This window comes from Adiantum capillus-veneris, chromosome 18 (genome assembly GCF_014529385.1).
Source record: "Adiantum capillus-veneris isolate H3 chromosome 18, ASM1452938v2, whole genome shotgun sequence".
Lineage (NCBI taxonomy): Eukaryota > Viridiplantae > Streptophyta > Polypodiopsida > Polypodiales > Pteridaceae > Adiantum > Adiantum capillus-veneris.
In genome coordinates this window covers 89,537,529-89,544,897 of record NC_140948.1, presented here as the reverse complement: position 1 = coordinate 89,544,897, position 7,369 = coordinate 89,537,529, and the positions used below count along the sequence as shown (strand labels likewise).

Below are 7,369 nucleotides of genomic sequence, written 5' to 3'. Positions count from 1 at the left end.
TAGATTTGGTGTTGCACCAAATGGATGTCAAGACAGCGTTCTTGCATGGTGATTTAGATGTGGAAATTTACATGCAGCAACTAGAAGGGTTTGTTGAGAAAGGCAAGGAAGATTGGGTATGCCAGTTGTTAAAGAGTCTTTATGGCTTAAAACAATCACCGAGGGCATGGTACCATAAATTCCACAAGTTTATGCTTTCTCAAGGCTACAAACGTAGTGAGTTCGATCACTGTCTATATACAAAGAAGGCTAAGGATGGTAGTTGGCTGATCCATATTTTGTATGTGGATGACATGTTGATTGCTGGCAAGCACTTGGAAGAAATTTCAACTTTGAAGTCAAAGATGGCAAAATTGTTTGACATGAAAGACATGGGTGAGGCAAGTCATATACTTGGTATGCGCATTGAGAGAGACAGATCAAAGAAGTTGATTTGGTTATCTCAAACAGAGTATATTGACAAGGTTTTGCAACGTTTCAATATGGAGAAGGGAAAGGCACTGAGTGTTCCATTGCCACCATATGTGAAACTTAGCAAACAAGATTGTCCTGTGTCTGAGGAAGAACAAGCTGAAATGGATAAGATTCCATATGCGTCTGCAGTGGGTAGTTTGATGTATGCAATGATTTCTACTCGCCCAGACATTGCATTTGCAGTGGGAGTAGTAAGTCGATACATGTCAAACCCAGGCAAGAAACATTGGGAGGCAGTGAAAGGAATATTGAGATACCTGAAAGCTACAAAGAGTATGCGTATATGCTATGGGAGTCAGAGCTAAGTGTAAAGGGTTTTACAGACTCAGATTATGCAGGTGACTTAGACAACCGAAGGTCTACGTCAGGGTATGTCTTTACATTGGCTGGTGGAGCAGTATCATGGCGTTCTAGATTACAAGATTGTGTTACTCAGTCTACTACAGAGGCTGAATATGTTGCAGCATCAGAGGCATGCAAAGAATCAATTTGGCTTAATCGACTAGTAACAGATTTGGAAATCAAAGAAGAGATGCCTGTGTTATATTGTGATAGTCAAAGTGCTATACAATTGGCTCGCAATCCAGTTTATCACTTAAAGACAAAGCATGTGGATGTGAAGTATCATTTCATCAGGGAAATGCTCGAGGATAAGCAACTTCAGCTTGTCAAAGTTCACACCACAGAAAATCCTGCTGATCTACTTACAAAAGGACTTCCCTCAGAGAGCTTTGCGCATTTTCGCAAGAAGTTAGGTGTAGGGTAGTACGTGACTTCTCTACATCTCTTGTATATTAGCTTGTATAGTAGCTTCTCTCACACTTAAAGTACCACATTGGACTTTAAGTGGGAGGTTGTTGGGGTATAAATCCCAATGTGGTCGCCCAGGTAAGTGGGCGGGCCGCCAGGTATGTACACATATTCTTTTGTAAAAACCTAATAAGAACTCACTATGCTCTACACATTACAGTAGAGCGAGTTCACCATATCGTCGTGCTCTTCTTCTCGCACTCTCTCTGGCGTCGCACTTCCGCTCGTACTCCTTCACTTCCATGCAAGGCTTGGAATAACTATATTTGAGAGAGCAGCTTGATGTATAAATGCATGAACATTTGCATCCAATCCAAGAGTCCTTAAAAATACAAAGTATATATGCTTGCATGGAATATAGGTACTTGCCTTTGCATCGCGTCTCACAAAGTCCTCACATGTACACCGTGGACATTGACTTACTGTTATGGAATATGAAATCCCATGTGCTTTTGATCTCTCTGACTCCAAGAAGAAAACGTGCACTTTGTTTGGGACTATTATACTCTCTCTAAGAACAGTTGCATGCATTTTAGTTGCCAAGCCAATCTTATCATTGAAATCTTTGGTGAGTTTGCATCTCCACTTGACCAATCTACCATCCCTCTTTTGTGGCCGTGCTGCACTTGCAGGAGGTTGAGATCAAAAGCTTTCTACAATTGTACCTTCTTGAGAGCCATCATCCAAAACAAAGCCTGACTTTCACAATAAACTTGTCTCTTCTGAAGATAGAAACGTTCCCTTTGAGATGGGCCACACCCCAGGTGCAGGACCTATGGAAAAAATAACAGATCCAGATTCCAAGCATGTTGCACATTGCTATTGAAAAACCAAATGATCTGCTCATGTGTGCCACCTGGGTATCTTCTTCTTCCCTTGAAGCAAGGGGTAGGAACACCATGCAATGTTGTTCCCCCATTTATGTTGATCTCAACCCCACACCTCTCACCTACATCAACAAGAAAAATTTTAAGACCATAGAGGAAAGGTTAGCAACCAAAAATGATAGATTCAATGTTGTACTTCTAACCTGTCTCCTTGATTAACCCAAAATAACTCACTTTAGCCTTAGGAGGTGCTCTCCTAATGGCCCAAGTGGACTCTGCAACTTCAGACTCCTTTACTTGCTGTATTTTGAAGCTTGGACATTGTGGAATAGCTCTAGAGGTTGTGATGGTATTAAATTCAGGTCTATGACTGTCAGTCTCATGAATCAGAGTTGAGTGATCCAACTTTCTTTTTCGACGCAAACTTACTTGCTCCATGGGCTGTCTCATATACTCCAAAGAGGCAAGACCTACTACATCCATTGTAGAAGCACTCAAATCAATAACCTTCTTCTCAATAGCTCGAGTTGTGCATCCTTCCATTAGCCTTTCAGTTAGTTGTTTCAAATCCGGACCAGTACCATGATATTTTCCATCCATAAAAGACTCATATTTTTCACTTTGCTGCACTACTAAGCATAAGTCAATAGCAGTAGCCTCATACAATGAGACATACTTCGTTGCTCCATGTGCAGCACGAATACTTGCATGTTTAGATTCAGATAGGTTAGTTGATGGTACAAATCCCAAATCCTTGTGTTGTGTAAGAAACTATTAATCCAATGTGATGCTCGTGCATCCCACCATGCAAGCCATAGCTGCAAGCTTTGTAGCTATCCCTCAATAATGTGGTTGTCAGTCCAATAGTTTTTTATAGCTTGCTTACATCGTTCCTTGTCCATCTCCATAGGTGAACTTCTCCACTGCCTGCACATATACTTGTGCTCTTCTTGAAAGGCTGGCTCAATGCACTTCTTAGTGTGATCCACCATATTTGTCTCCCAATGAAACTTGCAAGACCTCTCTTTCTCCTCCACCTTATTATATGGACCACCAAAGTAGACTGTGTGCATTGCAATCCAATTTTGTTGAGCCTCATCTGACATGAAACCTCTAAATTGAGGAAGTGGAAAACCATTTTGCACCATTTGGTTGTTTAACATTTTCCAAAATTGAACCTGAGCATGGTGATCTTGCACCTTAAAGTCACAAGTTGTAATTGTGAGCAATTCACATACATGTGGATCATATACATGGGCTCCCATTGTGCACCACCCCTTCACTCAATGCACATGATCAAAATGCACCCATTGGCCCTCCAATGAGTCACTTGCATTCGATTAACAAGATCCACTCTTGAACCTGGACACTTAGATGACATCTAATCATCATCAAATTGATCAGGAAAAGGAACACTTTGGATAAATGTATATATGTATCTTTGTTTCAGTCTCAAATAGCATCCAACCCACTATCCCCTTGAAGAAAATATTTTCTAGCAGCCTGGATGGACCTTCTGATTTGAGCTTTTTGAGAGATAGGAGTAATTTGATCTAGTACTTTTTGCAAGTAACCGTCTGAAGAAGTCTTGTGAGAAGTACCATCCTCATGAATCAGCAGCTCCATGATCAAGTCCCTTGTGACTGAGACTTCAATTTGCTTGCATGTGCTAGAAGGTTCGATGGTTGCCCACGTGAACACCTTGTTGTGAACAACCTCCTCCACCTTTTTAGATAACCCCTTTGCCACTGGATGATAATGAAAGCCCATGTGTATGGCACATCTTGTTGTGCCATCTCTATCTCTAGGGATACAATAGTATATGAATGCTTGACAAGTTTTGATACATTCTCGTGATTCACCACAGTGCTTACAAAGAAGAACTCCAGTTTCTTTGTTCAATTGTCCAACAGGTGGCACAGAGTGAAGCTTGCCTTTCCACTGAGTCTCATTCACTGCTCCAAACATATCTACACAAGCACAATCAATGTTATAACACCTTAAGTGTCCACAACACCTACTTATTCTCATTATTCCTTTAAAGGCATCAACAGAGCTGGTCTTGTATGTTTTCCAAACATGTCCATCAAGCCTTTGCTCCATTAGGAAATTTTGGAGGTCTTTTGGAGGGCCTTCTAAGAAAATGTATTTTTTGCACTCTCTCTCTAGAAAAAATGGCAAATAAAAGAGCTGGGTCTTTCATAGTAAAAGTTCAAAAAGTGTACTTTAAGTAGATTCCTTACTCTTCTGAACATTCGTTCGTAGTGATTGAGGGATAATCCTCTTTTCAATTGCATTGAATGAACCTCGTCAATATGGAGGGAATGAGGCTAACATGGAGGGACGAAGGCGCAGCCGCTATTCACTTTCCATTAAACCTGCACATTTGGCTAATGGCGCACTCCTCAAATGGCACAAATGTTACCCAGAAACGAGCCAAATATCACCTTCACATTGATTTGGACAATGAGTACCAACCATTGATTAAGCGCAGTAAAACAAACACACATATACCTCCCGCTTCCATAGACACGCTCAGAGCTCAAGGAGCTAAACACATAGATATCTGGACGAGAGGCTCTCTCTACCCTAAGAATCCAATGACTAATGCGTCTCCACCGTTTGTCAATCCTACAAGCTTATTGACCTTTGCTGGTGATGGAGAAAAGGGCCTTCTGGGTTATTGTAAATCACTTACAAGAGAAGCTGAAACTCACAAGAGCATCCTCCAAGCTCAACAATGTGAGATTGTTCGCCTTTCACATTTACATTCTACAGATCAGGTTACCATTTTGCAACATAAAACAGAGGTACAAGAACTGAAAGGAAAGGTGTGAAGTTGTCAAATGAAGGACACCATCTTGGGTGGTTGTATCCGAAAGAAGAAATTGCGCAATCTTGAAACATTGCAGGTTGCATCAGGAGGTCTCAAGAAAAGAATCCGAGCATTAAGGTGATGCTTCTTGGTTGGCTACATTGTCTTAGTTAAGTAATCTTTTTGTTTTTTCTTGTTATGCATTGTTTTCATGTGCCTAAATAGTGTTAGTAAAGCAAATTTTCTGTTATTTACTTATGAATTGTCTTCATGTAGAGATTCAATCTATCCTGACAAGGAAAACATTGACCCCAAAGCCAATATAGGAAAGAGATTGAAGCCACTTATAAGTAGAAGCCTGGCAGCAGATATAGTACATGACAAGAAGTTTAAGGTCCTACAACGAAATGTAGTGGACCGCTTTATTTCAGAGAACTCAGTGCCTGCAAAAGAGATACAAGGCACACTTGATTCACTTGGTGTAAGCAAAAGAGGATATTCGGCTATCCAAAAGTCTGTCTCATCCATCTTTGTTAGGAAGGGTATAAAATCCAAACTTCTACCATCAGCCTCAAGTGTTTGGAAAGAAAGGCTTCAGCTTAACGAGGCACAGGGAGACTATCTTGGACAGCCCTTTCATATTAAAGCAACTTACAGTGGCCATGGAGCAAACATGGCATATGATGAGTTCAACAATATTTTTATAGACCTGCGGATATTACAGAAGAGAATGGTGGAGTTTTACAACATCACATTTGAAGAGTCACGTGGGTATTACATTTTGTGTTAAAACTGGATGAGTGTGAGCTTGTTAAAGAGAAAAAGCTAGAGCGTGTTACTATTACTTTAATGAATAGAGCCCTCTCAAAGTGTCCCAGTGATGATCCTTTATATTTTAGTGTTCAATCAGAATCTAACATATGGTGGCTTGGTGCATTTGAGGTAAGCGAGATTCTCAGGTAAGCTCAAATGTTCACATCTACTTAAGTCTCATTTATTTTGTGTTGCAGGTAAAGAAAGAAGATCATGAGATTCTATATTGGGTGTTCCATCGAACTAATATTCCGGAGGTGATTGATCGACAGACTAACCAGGGAGAGGTACTACGTCTAGATGGAAGGGGAGACTTTCAAGTTCAGTGGCATCTTGCAAGTGACCTCAAAACATTAAAGTGCATGTATAATTGTGGAATGGGTGCAATGGCAAAGTCACCGTGTTTGTTCTGCATGGAGCCTGCAAAGGTCATGGACCCAAAGTGGTGGAGAAAAGCTCCAACACGTCACATTGAGGATCCTGCTTTTCGACCGGTTTTGAAAATACCACTTGTGAATGTCCACATTTGTACAATGCATGCCCTTTGTAGAATTGTGGAGAAATTGGTCTACTTATACATCGGGTTTGCTTGGAAGATTAAGAACTCCGCAGAACGATAAGTAGCCCTGCAGTGCTTAGAAATGGTACTGTCGGATTTGGGGCTTCATGGTGGCAATGTGAAATCAAGCGGGATGAAAAGAGATCAACTGCTGAGAAGGATGTCCCATGCAAACCATCCATCGGTGGGGTGAAGGCACGGAGGTTTTTATCTTAAGCCCCAAGGTACAAGAGATCCAAAGCTAACAAAACATGGAAAAATATATAACACATCTTATGTTAGCAAGGTAGAGTATCAGAGCTGGAAAAAGCTACATATTGCAGTCAAAGACCACGAACCAACTACTCGTAACGCGAAGGCTGAGGTTTGGAGATCAATAGACATCCTATTTTTGATGTGCGACAAAGATGACTGGTCACAAGGTGATATGAACAAGTTCAAGAAAAATCTCAACCTTCTGAAAAAATCATTCAAGACAGCATGGACAGACACCCAGATTACTCACTACATGGTATTATCATGTATTTCTTTCTCTCTTATGTGCAAATATGTGACTGTAAAACATTCTAACTAATCTGTTTTCATATCCAGCACATCATCTTCAACCATTTACCATATTTTATACAGAAGTATGGGAACCCGGCAATATGGAATACCCAAGGGATGGAAAAGTCTCATTACATGGCGAGAAATGCTTATTTCAGGCACACACGACATGGTGGCTCTCGAATCAAGGCTAACAGTTTGAGAGAACTATTTGAATGGTTCTATCGTAGAATCATTCATCAAATGCAGGCAAAAGAAGTCTTGGCAAATTCAGCAACAGCACAAGCCATCAGACATTTACAACAACAAAAAGTTAAAAGATCAATGGCATACAACAACTCCGGAGCTCGTGAAAGTCAACGAAGGTGGAGAGAGACAATGGTGTATGTGAATCACAAGTGGAGAAAGATACTCTGAGTGGATGACATTGTACAAAATTTATGTAATACATGATCTTATACAATTGCTACTTGAAGTGTATCATGATTTTGAAAGTTCAATTTTGTTTTTTGGCACGTCACCCTT

The 7,369-nt window shown here is 40.6% G+C and overlaps 1 pseudogene; it reads right to left on the bottom strand.

Moving 5' to 3' along the window:
- Nucleotides 1–1,963: 1,963 nt before the first annotated feature.
- Nucleotides 1,964–3,013, bottom strand: LOC147436003 (uncharacterized; annotated as a pseudogene).
- Nucleotides 3,014–7,369: the final 4,356 nt, after the last annotated feature.